At 35.2% G+C, this 25,711-nt stretch overlaps 1 protein-coding gene across 6 annotated transcripts in view; it reads left to right on the top strand.

Annotated features, from left to right (window-relative positions):
- LOC112456604 overlaps positions 1-25,711 on the top strand; it is a 200,900-nt gene that overhangs the window by 45,340 nt on the left and 129,849 nt on the right. The gene's annotated exons all lie outside the window — the stretch shown is intronic.

The raw sequence follows: 25,711 nt of genomic DNA on the forward strand, positions 1-25,711 counted from the left end.
TACATTGCGCGTGTACTTGGCGCCTTTTTTTACCTTTTTTTGAAAAAGGTAATTTCGTACTGATTTAATTATTACATAGTAAAGAAGAAAGGTGGAACCTCTCCTCCCATGCGTTTATTTTTCGTTAAGAGTAACGTGACAATTCGTGCAGGTATCACTCACTTCCATCGCCAACAGTCCAATAAATGAACAACAAACAAAGCGTTCTTATTTGTTTGAAGCGTACATTTTACCGATCGATGTGTAGAACAAATATTTTCTATTTTTTTCCTAGAAAAACTTTTAACTTCCCTTAAAAACTCATGTATATGTGTACCTTTTTATAGTTTGTTTTGTCGATTACTACAAAAAACTGTGGTTCTTGGTAGAGTATTTTTAAACATGTACTAACATTTTTTATGATTATTATACCAATTTTAGAGATAACCACATTTCCATTAACTGATTGTAATAATGATAGTAACAAATAGAAGATTTGTGTCAAATAAATGGAGCCTCTAGTTATAGAGACACGACAATAGAAGCATAAAAAAAATTTATTAACTTGAAAACGTTGCAAAAAACTCGGATATTTTCAAAATGCAACATTTCATACGTAGTTAACTATTATAAAGGATGAAATTGAGTACAACGATTGTTTCTATCTCACATTTGACAGTTACGTCATTATCGACTCATTATTTCAGGATTGTAAATGGAACGTACGCTTGCGGACTCGCGCGATTATCAACTTGAAAATGTGTCAATATATTATGTTTCAGAATACGGAAATTATCTCGTATCACGCGATATAATGATTTCCTTCTTCCTCCCGTTCCCTTATCTTTCTATCCCTCCTGTTTTTACTTTGTATTTTTATCGCAACAACAACTCGAGCTATCGTTCTGCTAGATGAATTCCATTATTTCTATTACGCCGCGCGGCGGCGCGGAATCGAATTAAGCAAACATACCGGACGGAGGAAAGCGTGTATAGAGAGAGAGAGAGAGAGGAGGGGAGAGAGAGAGAGAGAGAGAGAGAGAGAGAGAGAGAGAGAGAGAGAGAGAGAGAGAGAGAGAGAGAAGAGCTGTCGCGAAAACGGCAGTGAGAGCAAGGGTGGTTTTCAACGGTTTAGGTTCTGATAAAACGCGATAACGGCACACGGTCTCTGGTATATAACGACGGGGAACGACGGTAACGCCTCACCGGTTTTACCAGCAACACCGACGACTCGCTTTTGAGTTCTCGTTTCAGTCGACGTAGCCCCCTTCTTCCTCTCGCCACTGTTCCGCCTCTCTCTTCTCTTTTCGACGTTTACGTGAGTGTCAATCCGCCCGGCGTATCTCTGGCGACCAGATCTCCAGGGAACGATCCGGGTACGGGGTGTAATTGAATGACCGCGTTTGCCTATGGATTAGTAGTCGTGGATTTATTGGCTTCGCTTATTTCGACGATATCGCGCTCGAGAGAATTTTCTAATTACTCCCTACTCGTTATTATCGAACGGATTTTTTGCGGCAAAGAAGCTACGTAACGCTATCCATTGGTCTTTCAAGTTCAATAACCACGGTCTTGATTTTTTAGAATACATTATACAATTGGATAGGATATTTTACAGTAAATTCTATTTAAGCATACGCTTTTGCTGTAAATCGCATTGTGCATGGAGACGTATATGTAACATTTTTCAAAAATTCACGCCTCTCCGCGCTTTCGAGCCATTTGTCGACGTATTGACAAATTCATCAACTATTACACCTTACAATCGTTGCTTACAGATATCGTTATCGGCAGAATCATGAGTGTCTGGCGTCACAGTCTGTTTCCACTACTGGAAATCAGAGACGTCGATCCATTCCTTTGTGTGTTCCGGACCGTGTCGGAATCGATCAGTTTCCGTGACTTTTTCTTTGTTACTGCCAAAGTGTTCGTAACTATACTCCTGTCTCGCTGTCGAACGAATGACACACACAATACCCAATAGATAAAATTTAATTTCTTTCTTCGAAACAAAGGGGAGAGATAACGAGACGAATGGAAGCAAGAAATGTGGCGGATTTACTCATTTCGGCGACACACCGAGAATCGTAAATTAGATATCAGGCAATTTAAAGCTCTGCAGAGCTATCAATAAATACGAAAAATCTACGTTACCATTTTATGTATAAAAATATTAAAATAATTTAAAACAAAATTAAAATAATAGACTAGATAAATATAGGTATAATAGAGAGAGAAACAAGTATTTTAAAAATATTTTAACTATATTTGTCAGACACAGTCATGTCAAGAGAAACGATACAATATTTGAGTTTTCGCGTTTCGCTGAAGGTGCTCTTTCCATGCCGCGTCACATTTCTGACATATGATTTACCTCCAATTTCGTTCGTCTTTCTAGCGGTTCTCGTATCTCTTTCGTCGACCATCGTCTGATTGCAGAAGTTATAGCTCGAAATGCGAGTTTTGTACTACATACAGATAAATACACGTATCGTGCGCGACAGTCAGCACAAAAGCCTGCCGCGAGGGAGAAAAGAGAACGACAGGATGGGTATTACAAGGATATGACGTACCGCCTGCTCGATCCGCTGAAACCATTCGTGAAAACCGATCAATGGTTTCGCGTGAAGAACTGTAGAAATTGCGACCGACTTCCTATCGCTTTGAAAAGTAATTTTGTAACAAGTTACAAAACGTTCTTAGCGCTTTGATCTATTTTTGCTTGTACATATCGTCCTTGTTTTTATATCAATTTTTAGAACATGTGTTATCAGATTATAAAATGTTATTAACGATCCAAGTAGTAGCTTTCGAGAAAACAAAATATATTGTAAAATGTTATTTTATGTTACTTTATACGTGCTTCTGAGAATGAAAATTCACTTTTATACTTTTTTTTAAATTAAATATAGAAGCTTAAAGGTATAAATAAAAATCTCAGAAATACTTTTCGTATTATATTAATGCAACTGAGCTGTGGGACAATTGAATCTTATTACTAATTTCAATTTTGCGATTTTTGCATGATCACGGTAATCGATTAATTTAGGCTTCAGATATGATCATTTACATATATTATGTCTGCGAGTGTTTCGCCAATTGGAATGTATAGCATACTTCAGTGCTTTCTTATAATTGGTTAGAACATTGTTACTTCCGCATATATTAGCTCATCAGCGCAATGTGACATTCGCGCGGCTTGCCGGCTTGTCGAAAATCTGTCACGTACTTGCTAAGTCAACTAATGATTCGACTAATGATTCATCAGCCGTGCCTGTTACGAAACAGTTTGCCTAATGAGTGACGCCATCTTCTTGCCTCGCCATGCTCCGCATCGGTGCGTATATTGTTGCGGCTGGGACAACCAAAGTTTCTAGCTCATTAATTATCACCGTGCTTGCGTATCACGGTATCATCGCGCCAGAACGGACGAAGCTGATGGTAATTAGTATTACCTCAATTAATGACGCCACGCCGGCGACGGCAACCATGACTGGTGTTTGGTTTAGGACGGACCGCAACAAGCGTGAATTTACGGCTATCGAACCTTCGAGTCTTTATTTCAGAGGAAAATCTGAATTTCTCATCAGTTTCTATCTGAAATGCGTTTGAAATTTGTAACCATTCTTCAACTATAGATACTCTATAATTTTATAAATACAATTGTCCTTTTAGTACTTTTCAGTAATTTTATTTCTCAGTAACTTTAGTTTTTCTCAATATAAAATTTGTCAATCTTTTACTATTAAAAAAAATGTATCTTGACGATATCTCAGTTACTTCGCATGATTCTACATATTAGCTTATTGCGAATGAGGAAGGGAGTAGTGTCCATCATAACGGGCACAAAGTGCGAAAGGGTTAATCTGTAGGCTAATTTAGGCAACTGCTGCGATAGCCTCGTATAATTAATCGTCCGTGATTCTCGACATTGATACGCGAGCGGCCGGCGCGACGTGATAACGTAATCGTCCGAGAAATAATTGCCGCTCAAGGAATAAAGGCGACTGTTTAGCGCGACTTGTCGCAGGGAAATTAGGTCTCGGTTTTTTTTTATTGCGCTTAGCACACCACCTTAGCACGCCACTTTAATGAGGGGGGCGTGCCGGTGAAATACGGGCGTTTTGCGGAAGAGCTCGCTTGTTCGCGGCGTGTGCGTGAACGTTTATAGACTAATAGCGACGAGCAATTTTAGCGATATCAGCGTTAACAGTCGGACGTTGGAATTATTTAATAGGATAATTGTTAATTGATATACGCGCAGTGCGTGAAATGTATCGCCCATCGCGCCGTTGGTCCGCTGATAATTTAGTAAATATACATATCTACGTATATCGGATATTGAGCTATAGTGAAATGCGATTAAAATATATAAATTGTAACGAGAATCGATCTTGCAAATATTTTCCCGAAACGTTACATGCACGAGTTATACGGAAATTTTGCTGAAGTATCTAAAAATTTAGCTAGATACAGGTCTGAAAATATCTTTGTTGCACCATCAAAATAACTATGTATAAAGCACTCAAACTGATTGCTAAAATGTCAAAATTTTTTACAGCATTATCATCATACTTCCGCGACCTGCTATATAATTATTTTACTGATGTAGTTAATTTTTAGATACTTCAGCAAAACCGTTCTTTCCGCGTAGTATTAATGATTTTTCGATTATCCGACGTCGCTTTACCACTGTCGTTAATGCAAGCGTTATACAGCAGTATCGCATTTTTTAATAATTGAAAATACCGTCGTATCGTGCTAACACTGCATAAAATAGCGAGAGTCTGCAAGTCTCGAGCACCAAGAGAGGCTGGGAAGAGAGAAGAGAGAACACAAAATAAGGCAGACTAGAAATTTGAGACAGAGTACCATCCTGATCTTCTTCAGAAAGAAAATGTTAATGTGTATAATCTATATAATTTGGGGATCTATATTTTTATATTATTAAAAAAAAATTTAAAATTTAATAACATACCTATATAAGCTAGTCTTAGCATTAACCGTTCAATTTTATGGATCAAGAGCATAATGGATATTTTACGAAACGTATACTTTCTGCGCTAGAAAATGAGACAATCTGGGATCTAGTTGCAATTCAGATGAGTTGCAATGCACGTCTGCGCGGCAGTGTCGATGTAAATCGCGTATTTATCCCGCGCGATAACGAGGGTAGAGTTCAAGAAAGCACACCTCGGTCATTATAAGTTCGTGGAAGTCGGCGAGATTGCGAGACAAAAAGAGAGGGAGGGAGAGAAAGATAAATAGATAAATAGATAGATAGATAGAGAGAAAGTCCCACGCCCGATCTGAATAATAATATTCTACAGATATTCTTCTTCCCGTCCATTCTTCGGCTTTCGATAGCCAAGGATTGCAGCTGCGCCCCTCGCGCGTCCTGACCCATTAAACTTGCTTTCCTCCTTGTCTCACCCACGTCCTAACTCTCTTCCCCTTACGTGTGAGGGAACTGCGAGTCGCCGACCATCCCGGATAACGTCCGGATGCAGATGCAGCTGCGGATCGCGTCCGGTCGCGCACGGCTCGATAACGGCGTGCTACTTTCTCGCGACTGCGGGCTTAGCGTGTAATAAATATGATAGCAACGAATCGAAAAATCGCGGACGAATAACCGTTCTCCGGTCTGCAAGCTTCTACTTTCATCGCGAGTTGTCGGGGAGCGAGTTTGCACAGTACCTAATTAGAACGTGACTCCCGAGTTCGTTAACGATAAGCATTAATAACTTTTAATTGTACGAGAATTGCTCGTACTATTAAATCGCTTAAAATTGTTTTCAATTTTATTTGCGTATCCTCCAAATGTAATATACAACTTTCGTGTTCGATACACAATGCGATGCCGAGGATAATATTATAACTTATTTATTACGTGAACTGGAATACTACTTCGCTACGCGAACTTCAAACTTGAATTTAAGTATTGCAAGCAGCTTTTCAATTAAAATTCACGTGAAATGCATATAAATGCTATCAATTTGCATCGAGAAATAGAACTGGCAGGAACTTTCGACCGTCAGTTGCATCGGAAGATGTAATATATCTTGTGAAAACGTCAAGAGAGCTCCTACGAACCTATAAAGTTCGACTTCCTATTCCGCCGACGGCCACGTACTACCGAATCTTCCAGCACGAACGTCAGTGGATTTTCGATCCGGTTCGTTTCGCTTCGTGCCTCGCCTAAAATCCTCGTAATAGGAATGATCCATCGAAATCCGTCAAGTTTCTCCATTTTTCGTTGAAAAGACCCGATTTCGCTTTCGTTCTTGCTTGCATTTTTTCCAGGTGCGAGATATATTGCACTATAAAAAATTTCCATATTTGCTGTACTCTTATCTTTGAATTAAAATGTTATATCTTAATTGATCTCACATATAAACTTCTTTTTAATTTAAAAAGATACTTTTTTAAGTCTCTTTTTAAATTAAAATTACTGGTAGATATTACTTCTTTAACTTCTTTTTAAACAGAATAATTTAAATATTTAATCTTTTTTTTTTCTAAAAAAAGGTATTCTACACGGAAAAAACATCTTGTATTTGAGTGGATTTCTATTCGTATAGAAATTTTTGTGTTTAATTTTCAACATACACTAGTGTTAATGTAACGTATTGTTATTGTGCTATTTTGAATATTCTGCGTTAAGTTAATATTTAACGTTTCTAGAGTTAAAATAACACAATTTATATGTAAATGCATGAGTTCTTGGTGACATATTTTATATATTAAAATGAACATCTAAGTTACTGTGTTACTTTTTTCTCTATAAAAGTTTCCATCTGTTAAATAGACATTTTCTTATGTTATACATATATTACAAAGAGATATCGCTGTCTTCTGTTTTCTGCAAGAAAAAGAGAAAAAAGAATAACATTTAATGTAAGAATAACATTTTATTTTAATTAAATTTATATTATAAATATGTTAATTTAACATAAACTTTGCTTCCAGATAGCGTCCATGCGTTACAATTTTGTGTTATTTGTTTAGGTACAGCATATTTGCCTTATTTCTGTTAAATTAATATAAAAATTAGAGTGAATAAATTGGAACATGTGAAATGTGTTAAATTTAACACAAAGTTCTTTACTCGGTGCTAAAGTTTTTATTAAATGATAAAAGAACATTTCGATATACGAGTATTTCATATACTTTCGCGTTTTTCTTTCAAGATCGATATTGAGTAAGATTTGAACATTTTATAAGTGGTATAAGAAGGTAACATGTGTTGAGGTGTGGATTTTCCCCTTCCATTACAATCGACTTATCGAGTGAGATGGGATCAAGTCGGAAACAACATCTGTGGAGTGTCGGCTTCAGATAGACGCTGGAGCCAGGCAACGTATTCGGATCCGGACCGGGATCAAGTCTTCGTCCGGTCCGCTGATCGTAAAATCTCGAGGAAGTGTCGTGAAACTTAAAGCCGCGCACACACCTGTCCGCCCGAAGCATTCGTGCTCGCGAGTTTTGCAGAATAAGCGCCTGGAACGCAATTAAATGTTTAATCCGTAGAAATTTACGACGGCAATATACAAATGGATACCTCCACGGTGTGCCTCTTTTTCGCGCTTAATACTTTCTTCTATTTCATTTGTCCGATACTATTGATGTTTCGAACACTTTAGAACTTAACAAAACGTATTGCTGAAGTTGGCTTACTCGAAATACTGACATTTGTCACGTAAGCTTATATTTATGTACGAGTACACAATAAGTTTAAATTTCGAAGTTTAAGGTAAAATTTATTAAACATTGAACGGAAATTTATGTACTTCTAATCTGTATCTTTTTCTTGGGATATTTTATGATTTTCGAAATGCATTGATGGTCGCTTACACGACTACTACGTTTATAATGTGAGACTTTAAAATTGTTAGATGTCTTTTTTATTTTATTTAACCATTAATGGATGGTAGAACAAATCTATATTCCTATATTTCGTTCGCAATTACTTGCGGTTGATATCTCTTTATAATATACAGATAGCATAAGAAAATGTCTATTTAACAGACAGATGGAAATTCTTAATAGAGAGGAAAGTAATACAACTTAGGTGTAAAGTTCATTTTAATATATAAAATATGTCACCAAGAATTCGTGCATTTACACATAAATTGTGTCATTTTAACTCTTAAAAACGTTGAATATTAACTTAATGCAAAAAGTTCAAAATAATCAATGACAATATGTTACAGTGTATGTTAAAAATTTAACACAAAAATTTCTACATGGACAGAAATCTACTCAAATACAAAATATTTTTCACCGTGAATGTAAAATAAATAACTTCAAAGCGTGTACATACATACTCATTTGTTTAAATGTTCCCTGGAAATTTTCGTCGCCGTCTTACTTTAAACGATCACGAATTAAAACTGCTGACGCAGTTGGTAAGAAACTTCACGTTTACGGAAATCAAGAACTCCTGGAAACTTTAGAAGTAGAACACAAAATGGTGGCTGGAATCAAATGGGCCGTATCTATTTTATCGAATCGACTCCGACTGATCTGCTAATTCGAGTTAATTATTACTTTGAGACGATATAATATACGGGATCGCATATATTTAATGCATAAACTGTCGCATGTACATTGTTTGCAATATTATTTAATATGTTAATATTTATTTAAGGATATATATATATATATATATATATATATATATATATCGTTATTTAATTTTTGTAATTTTATAAGAGTCGCAAATAGTTAATCGCATGACGTGAACGCGAAAGCCCACTAGGAAACTACGTCGGAAAGCGCGATTTCCTGAACCAACAACAAGAGTCTCCTTAACGAAGGGAGGGTTGCCGTTACATAGTCGAAACGCGTAAGGGGGCGCCAAACGGCTTCGCTTATTCAGCATTTCGCCGACTATCCTGCGAGCTTTTAAAGACGACGTCACAATGGCGCGGAACGGAGTGGCTATTATGCACGGTCCACGAGCCCAAAGTCATACCCCCTTTGCGCGATAGCTGGTAATGATTGTGGATGGAGGGAGGAAACATGGTTATTTCCCTCCGGTCCCAGAGGGGGAGTGGCGAAAAGAGAGTCTGCTGGATAGTTGTTAACCCTCCCTTCTCCTTACTCCCCTCGGGACAATCGTCCGTATCTCGACCAGGAATAAAGTCACCAGTGGTGCTTTTACGCGAACGAATTGCGAAAGTCGCGGCTGTCGAGCGCGTGTATTATTTACTCTGTGTTTTAAGCCCTTCGGCTCGCGCATTATTATTGCGAGCATGTGAAGCAGCGGTAATTGCTGTTGATTTACGAATGAGTTAAATGAACAAGCAACCGGTCGCTAGATGCATTGCCGCGAGCGCATGAAACGCGAAGTTCATGTGTCGAATTTCATTGAGTCAATGTCACATCAATTAAAATCACTCGTGTCCGTGTCGTGTGAGTAGGTCGCAGCTACGCGTGAAATTGGCAGAGATGGGCAATTAATTGTCGTATGTGTTCGATTTGACAATCGATCAATTAATGCCAGTTGCTGCGAGATGATCCAACAAATTCATATAAAAGGATATACATCAGAGATAATAAAATACTATATTTATATATTTATATATATAAGAGCCCCGTATAACACGGGAATATGTCCCGTATTTGTTCTATATACATATATATGTGGAAGAAATGAAATTTAATGTAAAACTAAAAACGAAATATTAAGATAAGACAGTTAGATCAAGCAAGGCATCGGCGTTTTTAAACAGCAGGTCAACACAATTAGCAAACAATAGACGTCCCTTTTGATTTGAGAGACGTGCTAATTTAGCGAAAACTTGAATATGATCGGCGAACCAAGCACGGTCAGGTAGTTTTCGTTTGTCCATCGGCCAGTTATATATAACTTCTTTTCTTGTATTTTATTTTCTTTATTAAATATACTTAGAATTTTATAAAAGCATTATCGCTATTCTTCAAGTATCTTTTATAATTTTGAGAGCTTATATTGTCAGCCGGGGTTGACGTGAGTTGACGCTATGAGAGATAGATAAATAGTGGAAGCAAATTAGACCAAAAAAGTACGTTATCTCGAAATCGGTTAAAACTACTCGGATTTGAACGTTTTTTTTTTAATATAGGTAATTAAAAACACTACAATGTTTATGGGTTAAAAATTGACGCTTTAATTTATTAAATAATTATTAAATAAAAATTTATTAAATAAACAATTAGCGTCAATTTTTAACCCATAAACATTGTAATGTTTTTAATTACCTACATTAAAAAAAAAAAAAAAGTTTAAATCCGAGTAGTTTTAACCGGTTCCAAGATAAAAACCTAATTTGTCTCCACTAAAAGAGAGCGATGAAAGTTACTGCGAATGATATCCGAGGGAGATTATGACAATTTTGGCGACGTAAATAATTTTTGAAAGTATTTTAAATGTGTAGAAAACAATAGTGAAAACCAAAACTCGCTATGATTGCTTATTTCTGAGATTTTTACAAAAGAAGCAATATAATAAAAAGTTATTTTTCTTCTTGCGACGGAAGACTGTGAATTATTTCGCACGAAAGCGATGAGTCGAGTAACGATTTTTGGGCGAGAAGTAACAAGTGAGATAGGACGGCGAACGTGGAGAAAATCCCGAATAATTTTACAGTCAACGAGTAAAAAGAAATATTGCGAGAGACGGGTCTATCAACAGCACCGATAGCGAGAATTATATGGACGGAGATCCGACAGGCGAATGAATGTTGAGAGTACCAGGAGAAAGAGGAGGAAGACAAATCGAAAATTTTGAGAATATGAGCGTGCAAAACAACGTGCGAACAACGACAATCTCGAACATTTTCAATCTTGGGAGATAGAACTTTGCGAAGAGAAAAAGAAGTGATGGAGCGAGAGTTTTTGACATCACGAGAGATTGAGTTATTGAGGCGGTCACAAAACGCAAATAACGATGGGTGCGAGTCGGCAAGCGATACAACAATTAAAATCCAGCAATCTCCCACGAACCGTTGAGCGTAAACGCGATTACAGGCCTATTGGGATATTTTGTGGGTGACAGTGGTATGTTCGAGGCATGGGAGAGACGTGTCAAGTTTCTTCGAGATGCATATGGATTGACGGATGATTTAGTAAGAATTATTGATCAGGTTACGTCTGAAGGGCAAAGCGCAAGAATGGTTCCGCTTGAATCCGAATTATACAGAAATAACCGTCGATGAACTTTTGATCAAGTTAAAGAATATGATCTTCCAGGAATCGAGCAAAGTGCACGTGAGAAAGCAGTTCGAACAGCGTACGTGACGAAGAGACGAGACCTTCAATAAGACCTTCAATGCATCAAATGGTGATAATGGGCAATCGAATCAAGATCGACGAAGGTGAAATGGTCGAATATATTATTGAGAGGATTCCCGATTTACTGCCGTAAGATCAGGGCGATCAAGTACCACGTTCTAGAACAAAAAAAAAGAACAAAAAAAAATTGTTACTGGAGGTGTTTGTCACTGCGTGGAAAAAGAGTCAGCAGGGTTCGCAATGGACGCAAGGAGGTAGCGAAAAGGAAAATCGAGATGCGGTGAAAAGCGTAGGGCGATATCATAATTGCGGGACGTAGAGTCATTATGCGGTAAATTGCGCTTTCAGAGCGAAAGATATGAAATGTTTTAATTGCAAAGAATTTCAGCACATTGCAGCTTGCGGCAAAATGTAAAAAAAGTATTAGCAAGGTAAGAAATATGTGTGGTATTTCTAGGCTCTCTATCGCCGTAAATATTATAAAATATTATGTAAAGATTAAAAATTTGATCGCTCTTATAATAGACACGGGCAGTGATTTGTCGTTAATGCGTGAGGATCAGTACATAAAATTAGGATCGCCAAACTTGACACGCCGAGAAATTATGTTTCGCGGCATAGGCGCAAAAATGATAAAACTGTACCTAGGTCAATTTAATGCGGAAACCAAAATTGACGAATATTTTACGATATAAGCCTGTCAGTGGCCAAATAATTTGATGCGACACGATTTGCTCCTGGAAACTGATCTCTTGACAAAGCAAATTATTATGTTGAAGAAGGAAAAATTACGATGCGAAAACCGCGCTTGGAAATCCAAGTGTCGAATGATCTTCCGGAAACATTTAAAATTAATTGTGCGATCGAAAATAGCGATATTGATTAATTTCGTGTGACTGCCGAACATAGAGGCATTATGAAGAATTTAATCGCCAATCCTAACAAAAAGCGCGAGATAAAAGTTATATAATGGCTATAATTCTTAGAGATAATAACGAACCGATATATCAGATACCTAGACGCTTCTTACTACTTCTTACCTACGAAGGAAGTAAACGCATTTGTGGACAAGACCAGGGGTAGCATTATTCATTTTGGAATAGGGGAGACCGGGGCTAAGCCAACAGCGGGGCGAACTTGACACTAGGCTTTTTGCCAATTTAAATCTATCGTAGAAACTTGCCTTTGCTACTGTAAATGCGTCTTTATGTGCCAGTATTATCAACGGAATTTGGTAACATTCTGAGTTATAGTGTAATTTTTAACGCAACATAAGTGTTTTTGATAGTGAAAAGTAATTTTTCTGATCTCTCGAAAATGTCTACTCTTTCATCGAGCTTTACTCTTGCGAATTTACCGCTAAGTGATTTTGATGGGAAATTCGATGCTTTATACGAATCCGATAATAATTTTTGCATATTTTCAAAATTTATATATTTTTGGAGTAACAAAAGTAAAAAACGACGTTCGGGGCTAAGTCGACACGACGCCACCGGGGCAAAGACGATACTAACCTAAAGTGACATTATCGCAAAAAAAGTCATTGTTTCGTCCGATTCCGATGACGATTTAAGGAATATCTGTTGCGTGTGTTCGGAAAACATTTTATTAGCTTCTAATAACAAACAATGCATCTTATGCAACCGTATATGGCTCATGACGAATGTGTGCGCACATTTGATCGCGAGTTTACGTGCATAAATTGTTTTTCAGACAGTTCAGAAAAAGATAATTAAAAGTTTAATCTTTTTTTTCTCATTATTTTAAATAATTGTTTACTTTATTCCGACTTTTTGTTTCTAATATACTATGTCTTTTCATTTGATAAACAATGTATTTTTATTTTTAAACAATAAAAAAATAAGTTCCCGATCAAATGGTGTCGATCAAACAAAGTGTCGAGTTCGCCCCGTCATTTTTCAATTCGAAAATTTGTCTTCGCGTCACTTTTCCTTTCTTGGCGGCAAAACAAAGCGACGTACAGCAAAACTTCCTGAATCAATTTTGTACCTGAAGAAACACTCTTTAAATGTATATCATTGAATTTGCCTAAAAATTTTAATTAAATATTAAAAATTGCCTTTGAAAAAATAGTGTCGGCTTAGCCCCGGTCTCCCCTACGCTAGTGGTTTTAGTAAATAAAAAAAAAATAAAAAAATAAAAAAGAAAAAGACAGGTAAACAAAAATATATGTATCGATTACAGGTCATTAAATAAAAAGGTGATAAAAAATTGACATCCGCTTCCACTAATTGACGATAAATTAGATGCTTCTCAAGGAGCTATACGGTAATTAGTACCATTAATTTGAAGAACGGATTTTTCCATGTTTTGGTAAAAAGAAAAAAGATAATCTATATCTATATATATAAAAATGAATGTATGTATGTATGTATGTATGTATGTATGTATGTATGTATGTATGTCCTTTATACACTCTTGAACTATAAGACCGAATTTTTACCAAAAGTATATAAAATAGGGGTAGAATTTTCCGGGGAGTGTTATAGAATGTATAATTTTTCGTTACCGATTTTTTGGGAACCGGTATTCGACATTTTTTCATTTTTTCGGGAAATAATTGACCGAATTTCAAAGAAATATATATGAAACAGGAGTAGAATTTCTCGGGGAGTGTCATAATGTGTATAGTTTTTTGTTACCGATTTTCTGGAAACCGGTTTTTCTAATTCTTTTTAATTTTCGGGAAATAATTGACCGAATCTCAAAGAATTGTATATGAAACGGGGGTAGAATTTTCCGGGGTGTGCTATAAAGTATATAATTTTTCGTTACCGATTTTTTTGGAAGCCGGTATCAGAAATTTTTCAAATTAATTTTTCGGGAATTAATTGACCGAATCGCAAAAAATTATATATGAAGTAGGGATAGAATTTCCCGGGGAGTGCTATAAACTGTATAGTTTTTTGTTACCGATCTTTTTTGGAAACCGGTATCAGAAATTTTTCCAATTTTTCTGAAAATAATTGATCGAGTAGAAAAAGATTGGTTACGACATGTTTAATCTATGAACACTCCTTATGTTTGTCCACAATAAGGATATTGAAACATAAATGAAGTTGTTTTAAGAAAAACAACTTCCGGGCGAAGCCCGGGTAACCAGCTAATGTTTTATATAGTTAAAATGGTCTTTTATAGTTAAAATGGTCAATACGAGTTTCTTTACGCACCTTTCCGTTTATTTATGTAACTTTCCGGCAATATTCCAGGATTTTATAAATCTAACATTTAAGGATCTCTTCTTATCTAAAAAAGGCATGTTAAATCGACACTCTCGAAGTCTTCTCGAAAGTCTCGAAGTTTATTATTGACTTTTTTCCGCGATGCTGATTGGTTTTCTCGCTGCGCTGACTTCGTGAGCGGCTGTCAAGCTGTCATAGCATAATTTTGGCAGTTGTGTATTTGTTGCTAAATAGCGCGCGCGTACGTCTGTGATGTCTAGTTTTATTAAAAACGGCGTGATTTTGACATACGTGGATAATTTAATTATTTCGTCTACGGATTTTGAAGCCGTGTTAGAAATCTTAAAAAGAACATTGTGCGTTGTCGACAATTTTGGATTAAACATCAATTGGAAAAAGTAATAGATTTTTACAGACTAAAATCAAGTTTCTTAGGTCATATTATCGAGAATTGTACAATACATTTTCACTTCTAAAGCCTTGTGTCTACGATGCTAGAAATCGCTTTGAGATCTTGGACGGTGAAAGAATTAATCAATCGCGTTGGTCAATTGCCGAATTGTTTAAATGTGATTGGTCAACTTTTCTCTGTTCGAGAGCTCGGAGCGATTTCTAGTCTCATGTATGCAAGGCAGACTAAAAAAGGCATCTCACCGATACTCGAATCTATCTAAGTATTGTCGCTTTTCCGCGATGCCGATTGGTTATCTCGTTGCGCTTAATTCATGAGCGGCTTTCATGGCATATTTGGACAGTTGTGTGGTTGATAGTGTAATAGTAACAGTAAAATATTATATTAAAGCTAAATAGCGTGCGATGTCTAGTGAGAGTAAAATCAAAGTCGTAATGAAATATTTGCAGTCAGAAAACGTAAAGCAAGTGCAAAGTTTTTAAGGTTTAACTGGATACTTCCGCAAATTTATTAAAAATTATTTATTAAAAATTAATTCTTTGAGTAATTTACTGAAATCAGATACAAAATTTGAATTTGGTGCGAAAAGAACAGAAGCTTCTGATCAATTAAAATTCGCATTAAGTACTAAGCCGGTGTTGAAATTGTACAAACAGAAAACTGAAATGGAATTACACATGGATGCCTTCAAGTACGGATACGCTATAATATTTCAGAAATTCGACGACGGTGATGCGCTACATCCGATATACCTATACTATGCGAAATTCTTGCAATAATATAGCTACGAAAATTTAAAATTTATTTATTAAGAATTATCTTTAAAATTGTTACTAATTGCCATGTGTTTTCGTTGACAATAAATAAGAAAGATCTGCGTCGCTAGATGGGCTTTGCTATTTGAAAAATTCGATTTAAGTATATGTATTTTACAGTAAATATATCGCACAGGTAAAAATATACATGTAGATGCTTTTATTCATTGATATCCATTGTCGTGTAATATACTAATAAATGAGTTAAAAGAAAGTTACCGCGAGAATTCTAAGACTCAACGAGAGGATGCGAATTCATAAATTACTTATTCGCTATATAGCGGACGAAGGACAACGCGATGGCTACTTTATAATAGGCGGATTACTATTAGAGAAGACAATGGCGATGTACAATTAGTAGCGTCGAAATGTTTGCAATTTCTGATAGCACGGCGTGGTCACGAAAATGGTCACTTTGCGGTTGAAAGTGAATTTAGATAATCGGAGAAGATTTGAAAGAACGCGTGCGACTCGTATATAATGCTTGCTTCAAACACAAAGTGTGTATTATCAATATCTGTACAATACAAACTGAATTGCTTCGAAATTTTGAACAGGACGCGACACTTTGCGTCGTATAAATAGCGCCATGAATAATTGCCCGCGTCATATAAATACCGTTATTGTCTTCAAAATATAAAATACATAAAAAAATACACTCAAACATACTTGGAAAAAAAAACATAAGCACTAATAAAACGGAATTATTGGTTTCCTAATATGCATAATACGATCGAAAGAATATTCGAAGTTGTCGTGAATTTTCAGCAAATAAAAAACAGACAGGCTAGATGGCTATTTAAATCTTATACCTAAAAGTGGGGCAAAACCGGGTGCTTTTTTGGATTCGTCTTTCTCTACAAGAAATCAGAGGGCAAAAAGATTCTACTGAGCCGTTAGTAGTCTTTAGTGGACCTTGAACTATGAGAAAAAAAAGCCAGTTATTTTAAAAAAGATTTAATTAACAAGGGGAGATAACGGGATTTTTAAAACATTAAAATACCCGGTTTTGCTCCACCGGTAGAGTAAAATCGGTTAAAAGCATGTAAAACACCGAAGTTACAATTACAAAGTACAATTACGAAGTTTCTATTATCTTATTGTTAGTCAAATTACACTGACAATGAGAAAAAATTTTTCTGCATTCTTCTTAGTGAATACACATATGCTAATAACAAGGAAATTTTTCTTTATTTTGGTAAATGGAATCAATGTTGTTTGTAAACTAATATTTACTAAAATGCAGAAATTTTTTTTCTTATAGTGTACAACACAAAAATGTATTTTATAAACAAAAATTACAAACAAAAAGATATTCTCTTGCTCTACATTGTTACCGGACTCATAGGCCCACCCTTGCATTTAATAAACTGTATCCAGCGCTCGATTGTTGTTGACAAATCATTGCAAGAGGTGCAGGGGCCGTATTCTGTTCCGCTAAAATCCGCTTACCGACAATTGTCGGTGTCGTTGCGCAGCTTTTACACGATATCAAAAACCTGCGCAACGACACTTATCGAACCGACAGTTGTCGGTAGGCAGGAATGGAATACGGGCCCCCCAGGCTTCATCTTCTTCCTAATCTGAGGATGAGCTGTCTTTCTGCTTTTTTTTTATTTAATTTTTCAACTTTAAGAGCTTCTATTTCTAACTTCCTTTTTCGAGTAGCAGTTTCCATTTCCTGCTTTTCTTGTTTCTCTTCTGTATATTTTTTTTCTTCTTAAGAAAGGAAATTCGAGGAAATTGCAAATTTTGACGGGTGGGTTTGATTATTTCCAAATATCACAGAGTGGGCCTCATCTTCTTAGATTTTCTGCTGCATACTTCTTTCAGTGGTTTTTGATGGAGCATTAAGATGATCAGCCAACTTATTTTTATTCAATGGGTATATTCCCGATTTTTTAAAACCTTTTATAGCAGTTTGTCTTTGAGCTTCTATAGAAAAAGCCTTTTTATATAGTGTCTCCACTTTATATATTGATAGATTTTGTCCTGGGTGATGAACTTTCCATTTTTGCTCCACTTGTTTATAACATGTCATCAAAGGAGGTATGAATGATATGTCAAATGGCTGCAACCAATGCTGAGGGAAGGACAAGATGATGACGTTGTTTTCTTGTGCAAGTTTGATAAGTTCCACATTTTTGGTATGAGAAGCGTGTCCATCTAGAAGTAACAGCACCGGCTTTTCAGGTGAGGGGTGAGAAAACTCAATGAATTTCTTGAACCAAACAATAAAACTGTCTTTCTGAATCGATCCACTTTCGTGATAGACGGTAAATGAGTCGGGAGAAAAGTCATCCTTCGACATAGGCCTTACTTCTTTTATAGGGAAAATAAACATTGTGGGCATATAATCACCAGCAGCATTCATACATATCTCAGCAGTAACGAGAACTTTTTTACTGGGAGATAAAGAGCCAACTTGCTTTTCTCTACACAGAGCTATTACTTTTGACGGTTTTGGCTCTATTATAATGCCCGTTTCATCGACATTATAAATGTCATTAGGTAAGAATTTGTATTTATTATAAACAGCCTCTAATAAATTAAAAAATGATTGAACTGCTGTACCGCGGTTAAAGCCCGTTGCGCTTGCAAGAGAAGTTTCTTCAAAAATTTCTTGCGATAATTGCTTATGCCTGCTGAAGAAAAACCTGAGCCATGTTACCCCTGCTTCTTTCATTTCTCTGTTGAATTTATGAGAAATGTTGTTGTTTTCAGCGAATTCAAATGCGAGTTTGCGTATATCTATTGAAGTGAGGCCAAATAACCTTTCTTTTAAAAGCAGTATGTGTTTTACAAATTCCTTTTCTTGAGCCTCTGAGAAAGTGTTACTAAACCTGCCTAATCTTTTCGGGGCAGCTTCTAAAAAAGACGGATTTTCCCTTTTAGCTTTCTTTATCCTATATTTTAGAGTATAATAAGGAATCATATGAGTATCAGCAGCTTCTCTGCAACTCATTCCCTTCATAACATCTTTGGTTGCTGCAGCCATGCTTTCCTCAGTCCAGCTCTGCTTTTCAGTCTTCCTCTTATAATTTCGTACCATTTTTATATCTAAAAATAATAATAATAATAAATAAAATAAAATATAAATAAAAATCATAAAGTAAACGATATTTTTTAAAATATTTTTTTTTCAATTATTGTAAGAATAAATAATCTGGTAAAAATAATTTTACAATTTTTTACGCAAAAATTGTGTGAGAACTACAATTTCTTAAGATGTAATTATAACTTTTTATATTATTTTTACGTAATTTTTACATCAAACCATGTTAAATATTAAACTTAAAGTATCTATTAATTATATTCCGAATCCAAATTTGATGTAAAACCGTAACTTGACTGGCCTATGTGATTTCTAGTCCCGGTCTCTTCTACTCGGTTTTGCCTTAACACGTGGAAAATAATAAACACGGCGGCTGTACATTTCGCCGTACAAAGTAAAGATCAAAATTAGTGCGATATATTCTCTAATTCGTACAGAATGCAGTGCTGCACTTACCGAATTTTTCTATACAGATGCTCTGTGTAGAAAGATTCTACGACGTCTCGTTTTATTATTGCCTTAATATCGATTTTCTGGTTCGAAAACTTTGCACTTCTTCCAAAGAAAAATATCGTGTGTGCGTGGCCATTAAGACAATTAATAACACGATTTAACCGATGATAGCAGCACTGTCACGAAGAAACGGAGATACCCGGTCAACCAATGGGCTGTGTTCCCAGGTTGGCCTAGGAACGCTATACTCCTTCTTTGGTTTTATAAAATGAAATAATAAAAAAGAGAGCTGCCCGATTTGACCCGTCTCTCCTGTTTTATTTTATTTTTTTCTGCAATTTTATCGAAAATCATGTTAATCATCTCGAATCACAACACTCAACTAAAAAAAGATATCGTTATACTTTTGTAGTCGTAGATGCATTTTCATTTGTATGACTTTTCGGAATACGATCAAGTAGATCAATAGAGGTTTTATAAATTAAATAAATTGGCTGCTGTTTTTGAAAATCCGAAAAGAATTATCTTGGACAGAGGAATCGGTTTTACATCAAACAAATTTCGCGAATATTGTCAAAAAGAAAATGCTGAACATAAACTTATTATCATTACGGGTGAAACAAAGAGTGAAGTGAAAGAATAAATCGAATGTTGATACCATTGGCGTGTTAGAGTTGTAGGAATTTAAATTTTGCGGTGAATGCTGCGTTGTTGGTAGCGTGAACTGGCCGAGCGAACCAAACAATTCTGGTTGCGTAAACACAGATAGCTATATTAACAAAATTCATAACACCAAAACTATGAGACTTATATAAATATTTAGATCGAATCCAGCAATATATAAACGCGAAACTGAATTGAAGCACGGATAAAACTCTATTCCAACTAAATGTTCGGTACACATATTGTATAGAAAATAATTTCGAGGAAAAGAAATTGATGGAAAGCGAATGGGGAGCGATATTCTAAGAGAGTAGAGAGGAGTTGAGAGAGCAAACATGAGAATGTGTAATGTGTATACAAGAGAAAAATAAACGAAATTATAATAAAATATTTGGTAAAATTATCCTCGCGATACTGTTTCGATTAAAAGGACTCAATTGGATCCAGATTTATGACTTCTGCTCACAGAACGCGGAAGCGCTTGCCGCGCGGCAAGTAGCGACGCGGTAGCCAAATAACTTTTGGATATTACGGAAAAACAACGCGTTGATTGGCTACCGCGTCGCTTTTCGCCGCGCGGCAAGCACTTCCGCGTTCTATGAGCAGAAGCCATCAAAGTGTGCCGCTTTAAGATTCTATCGAATAATTAATGCATTGTGCATAGCGATAGGTATGTGGTTAGAAAGATAGGTGGTCACAAAGAGTCATCCCACATTCGAGACTTCGACGTCTGTTAATTATATAATACCGTGGTTAAGAACAGTTCTCTCAAGAACTCTTCGACAATATATCAAAAGCTATAGTCAGATTCTAGGGTTAAGACGACTTAGTGTAGAAATATTGTTGTAAAAATGATGGATTATAATTGCGAAATATTAAGGTAAAACAGATCGAGCAAGGCATTTCTAAACATTAACCAAATAAACACAGTTGACAAACAATAAACGTTCTTCGATTCGTGTAACCTGCTATACAATTTGACGATAACTCGAATGTGATCGGCAAGCTAAGCACGGCCAAGCAGAGTTCTCGTTCGTCCATTGGCCAGTTAACATCTTTTCTTGTATTTTATTTTCTTCATTAAATACACTTAAAATTTTACAAGAATATTATTGCTATTATTCAGGTATCCCTACATATATGGATTATGTGTGCATATGAAAACACATATTTATAAAATAAATATAAAAGTTTCCTTTTCTAAAAAGGAGATGTGAAGTTTATTATTGTCGCTTTTCCGCGATGCCGATTGGTTCTCTTGCTGCGCTTACTTCATTTGCAGCTGTCATTGTATATTTTGACCATTTGACAGTTGTGTGTATCAAGGAGTTAATAGTGTAATAGTAATAGCATAATGTTAAAGCTAAATAGCGCGCGCGAAGCGCGCGTCTGTGGTGTCTAGTGTTATAAAAAGTGTAAAATAAATATTAAAAATATACCAGTAACATATATATATTCTTAATTTTGTTTTAAAACAAGCAAATATTAAAATTTTTCCATCGTGTTATACATGTGAATCCGTATTATATGGAGGCCTACTGTATATAATTATATTACTGTATATAATAATATTAAATATATAATTTTTTATAAGTGTATTTTATATTGCTTTATAGCAACAGTTTTTTATACAAAATTTAAATGCATTAAATATACATTTTAACACCGAATTTATTTATACTAATACACTTAAATTACCGATTATACCGATGATATTGAATGTATTCTCTCCTCCTCTTTTTTTCTTCTAAAAATGGCATGTCATCGATACTCGAATCTATCAAAGTATTATTGTCGCTTTTCCGTGATGCCGGTTGGTTCTCTCGTTGCGTTTACTTCATGAGCGGCTGACATGGCATACTTGGACAGTTGTGTGGTTAATAGTGTAATAGTAACAGTAAAATATTATATTAGAGTTAAATAGCGCGTGCATAGCGCGGGTTTGTGATGTCTATAGTGAGAGTAAAATCAAAGCCGTAATGAAATTCCTTCAGCCAGAAAACGTGAAGCAAATGCAAAGTTTTTTGGGGTTTAATGGTGCGTCTCCACCTGCGAGTAAGAACTCTCGAGAGCAAAAAGAAAGAGAGAGAGAGAAAGACTCTCGAGAGTCTTTCTCTCTTTCTCTCTTTTTGCTCTCGAGAGTTCTTACTCGCAGGTGGACACGCACCATAACTGGATACTTCTGCAAATGTATTAAAAATTTTTTAATAAAAATCAATTCTTTGAGTAATTTACAGAAAGCAGATACACAAAATTTGAGTTCGGTGCAAAAAAAAAACAGAAGCTTTTGATCGATTAAAATTTGCGTTAAGTGCTAACCCGGTATTGAAAGTGTATAAACAGAAAATAAAACGGAATTACACATGAGGATGTTTCGACGACTATGCGCTACATCAGATATACGTATACTATGCGAAACTCTTGCAATAATATAATAGACTACAAAACTTTAGAATTTATTTAAAAATTATTTTGAAAATTGTTACTAATTGCCATGTGTTTTTGTTGACAATGAATAAGAAAGATCTGCGTCACTAGATGGGCTTTTCTACTTGAAAAATTCGATTATATGTATTTTATAGTATAAATATATCGCCTAGGTAAAAATATACATATGTTGATGCGTTTATTTACTGATATCCATTGACTGTAATATATTAATGGATGAGTTAAAAAAAAGAGCGTTCAACGAGAGGATGCGAACTAATAAATTATTCATTCGCTAGCGAACAAAGGACAACGCGATGGCTACGTTATAAGAGGCGGATTACTATTTAGAGAGGACAATGGCGATATACAATTAGTAGCGCCAAAATGTTTGCAATTTCTGATAGCACGGCGTGGTCACGAAAATAGTCACTTTGCGGTTGAAAATGCTGTGGATTTAGATAATCGGAGAAGATTTGAAAAAACGCGTACAACTCATATAATGCTTGCTTCAGACAAAGTGTGTATTACCAATATCTGTACAATATAATCTGAATTGCTCCAAAATTTTGAACAAAACGCAACACTGCGTCGTATAAATAGCGCCATGAATAATTGCCCGCGTCATATAAATATCGTTATTGTCTTCAAGATATAAAATACATGAAAAAAACACTCAAACATACTTGGAAAAAAAACATAAGCACTAATAAAACGGAATTATTGGTTTCCTAATATGCATAATACGATCAAAAGAATATTTGAAGTTGTCGTGAATTTTTAGCAAATAAAAAACACAGGCAGGCTAGGTGGCTATTTAAATCTTATACCTAAAAGGTGAGCAAAACCGGTGCTTTTTTGGATTTGTATTTCTCTACAAGAAATCAGAGGGCAAAAAGATTCTGCTAAGCCGTTAGTAGTCTTTAGTGGACCTTGAACTATGAGAAAAAAGGATAGTTATTTTAAAAAAGATTTAATTAACAAGGAGAGATAACAGGGGTTTTTTAAAACATTAAAATATCCGGTTTTGCTCCACCGGTCGAATAAAATCGGTTGAAAGCATTTAAAACACCAAAGTTACAATTACAAAGTACAATTACGAAGTTTTGTATTATCTTAGTCAAATTACACTGACAATGAGAAAATAATTTTCTGCATTTTTTTTAGTGAAAACACATATGCTAATAAAAAGGAAACATTTCTTTATTTTAATAAATGGAGTCAAGGTTGTTTGCAAACTAATATTTATTAAAATGGAGAAATTTTTATTTCTTACATTAGTGTACAATACAAAAATGTATTTTATGAACAAAAATCTCAAACAAAGATATTTTCTTGCTCTACATTGTTGCCGGACTCATAGGCCCACTCTTGCATTTAATACACTGTAGCAATCCAGCGCTCGATTGTTGTTGACAAATCATTGCAAAAGGTGCAGGCTTTATCTTCTTTCTAATCTGAGGATGAGCAGCTGTTTTTCTATTTTTTTTCCTTATTTAATTTTTCAACTTTAGGGGCTTCTATTTCTAACTTCCTTTCAGCAGCATTCATGTCTCAGCAGTAACGAGAACTACACTGGAAGATAAAGAGCTTACTTGCTTTTCTCCAGGCAGAGCTAGTACTTTTGACGATTTGTTTGGCTCTATTATGATGTCCGTTTCATTGACATTATAAATGTCATTACGTGAAAATTAGTATTTATTATAAACAGACTCTAATAAATTAAAAAATGATTGAACTGCTGTACGGTTAAAGCTTTATGCGCTTGCAAGAGAAGTTCTTTCAAAAATTTTTTCCGAGAATTGCTTATGTCTGCGGAGGACACTGTGGAGCCAATGTTTCCCTGCTTTTTTCTTTTCCCTGTTGAATTTATGAAGAATGTTGTTCTCTTCAGCGAATTCAAATGCGAGTTTGCGTATATCTCTTGAAGTAAGACCAAATAACTTTTCTTTTAAAAGCAGTATGTGTTATATAAATTCTTTTTCTTGAGCCTCTGAGTACATTTTACAGCTGCATAATTTTTTCGGAAGCTGGGCAGCTTCTAAAAAAGACGGATCTTGTTTTTTAGCTTTTTTTATCCTATATTTTAGAGTATAATAAGGAACCATATGGGTATCAGCAGCTTCTCTGCAACTCATTCCCTTTATAACATCTTTGGTTGCTGCAGCCATGCTTTCCTCAGTCCAGCTCTGCTTTTCAGTCTTCCTCTTATAATTTCGTACTATTTTTATATCTAAAAAAAATAATAATAATAAATAAAATAAAATATATGTAAAAATCATGAAGTGAATATTTCTTCGAAAATTTGCGATAATTGCTTATGCCTGCTGAAGAAAAAGCTGAGCCATTTTACCCCTACTTCTTTTATTTCCCTGTTGAATTTATGAGAAATGTTGTTCTTTTCAGCGAATTCAAATGCAAGTTTGCATATATCTATTGCAGTGAGGCCAAATAACCTTTCTTTTAAGAGCAGTATGTGTTTTACAAATTCCTTTTCTTGAGCCTCTAAGAAAGTGTTACTAAACCTGCCTAATCTTTTCGGGGCAGCTTCTAAAAAAGACGGATTTTCCTTTTTAGCTTCTTTTATCCTATATTTTAGAGTATAATAGGGAACCATATGAGTATCAGCAGCTTCTCTGCAACTCATTCCCTTCATAACATCTTTGGTTGCTGCAGCCATGCTTTCCTCAGTCCAGCTCTGCTTTTCAGTCTTCCTCTTATAATTTCGTACCATTTTTATATCTAAAAATAATAATAATAATAATAAATAAAATAAAATATATGTAAAAATTATAAAGTGAATGATATTTTTTAAAATATTTTTGTCCGATTATTGTAAAAATAAATAATCTGGTAGAAATAATTTTACAATTTTTTACGCAAAAATTGTGTAAAAACTACAATTTTTTATAATGTAATTATAACTTTTTAGATTATTTTTACGTAGTTTTTACATCAAACCATGTTAAATGTTAAAATTGAATTATTAATTAATATGTTTATTCGTCGATTTTTAACGATAGCTGGGTTCAGTCCGACATTTATCGGCTCGCAGTTATTGAAATATTATTTCGTCGATTGTAAGATATAATTATAAAGCACGTTACTACGAACGAACTTGGTTTGCTAGCCCCTTTCATGAAATTATTATTACTTAATATTTCGAATTCAAAGATGTAAAACCGTAACTTGACTGGCCTATGTGACTTCTCGTCTCGGTCTCCTCTACTCGGTTTTGCCCTAACACGAGGAAAACAATAAACACGGCGGCTGTACATTCCGCCGTACAGAGATCAAAATTAGTACGATATACTCTCTAATACGTACAGAATGCAATGCTGCACTTACCGAATTTTTCCATACAGATGCTCTGTGTAGAAAGAGATTACGACAACTCGTTTTTTTATTGCTTTGATATCGATTTTCT

This window comes from Temnothorax curvispinosus, unplaced genomic scaffold, assembly GCF_003070985.1.
Source record: "Temnothorax curvispinosus isolate PA1 unplaced genomic scaffold, ASM307098v1 QBEX01006993.1, whole genome shotgun sequence".
NCBI lineage: Eukaryota > Metazoa > Arthropoda > Insecta > Hymenoptera > Formicidae > Temnothorax > Temnothorax curvispinosus.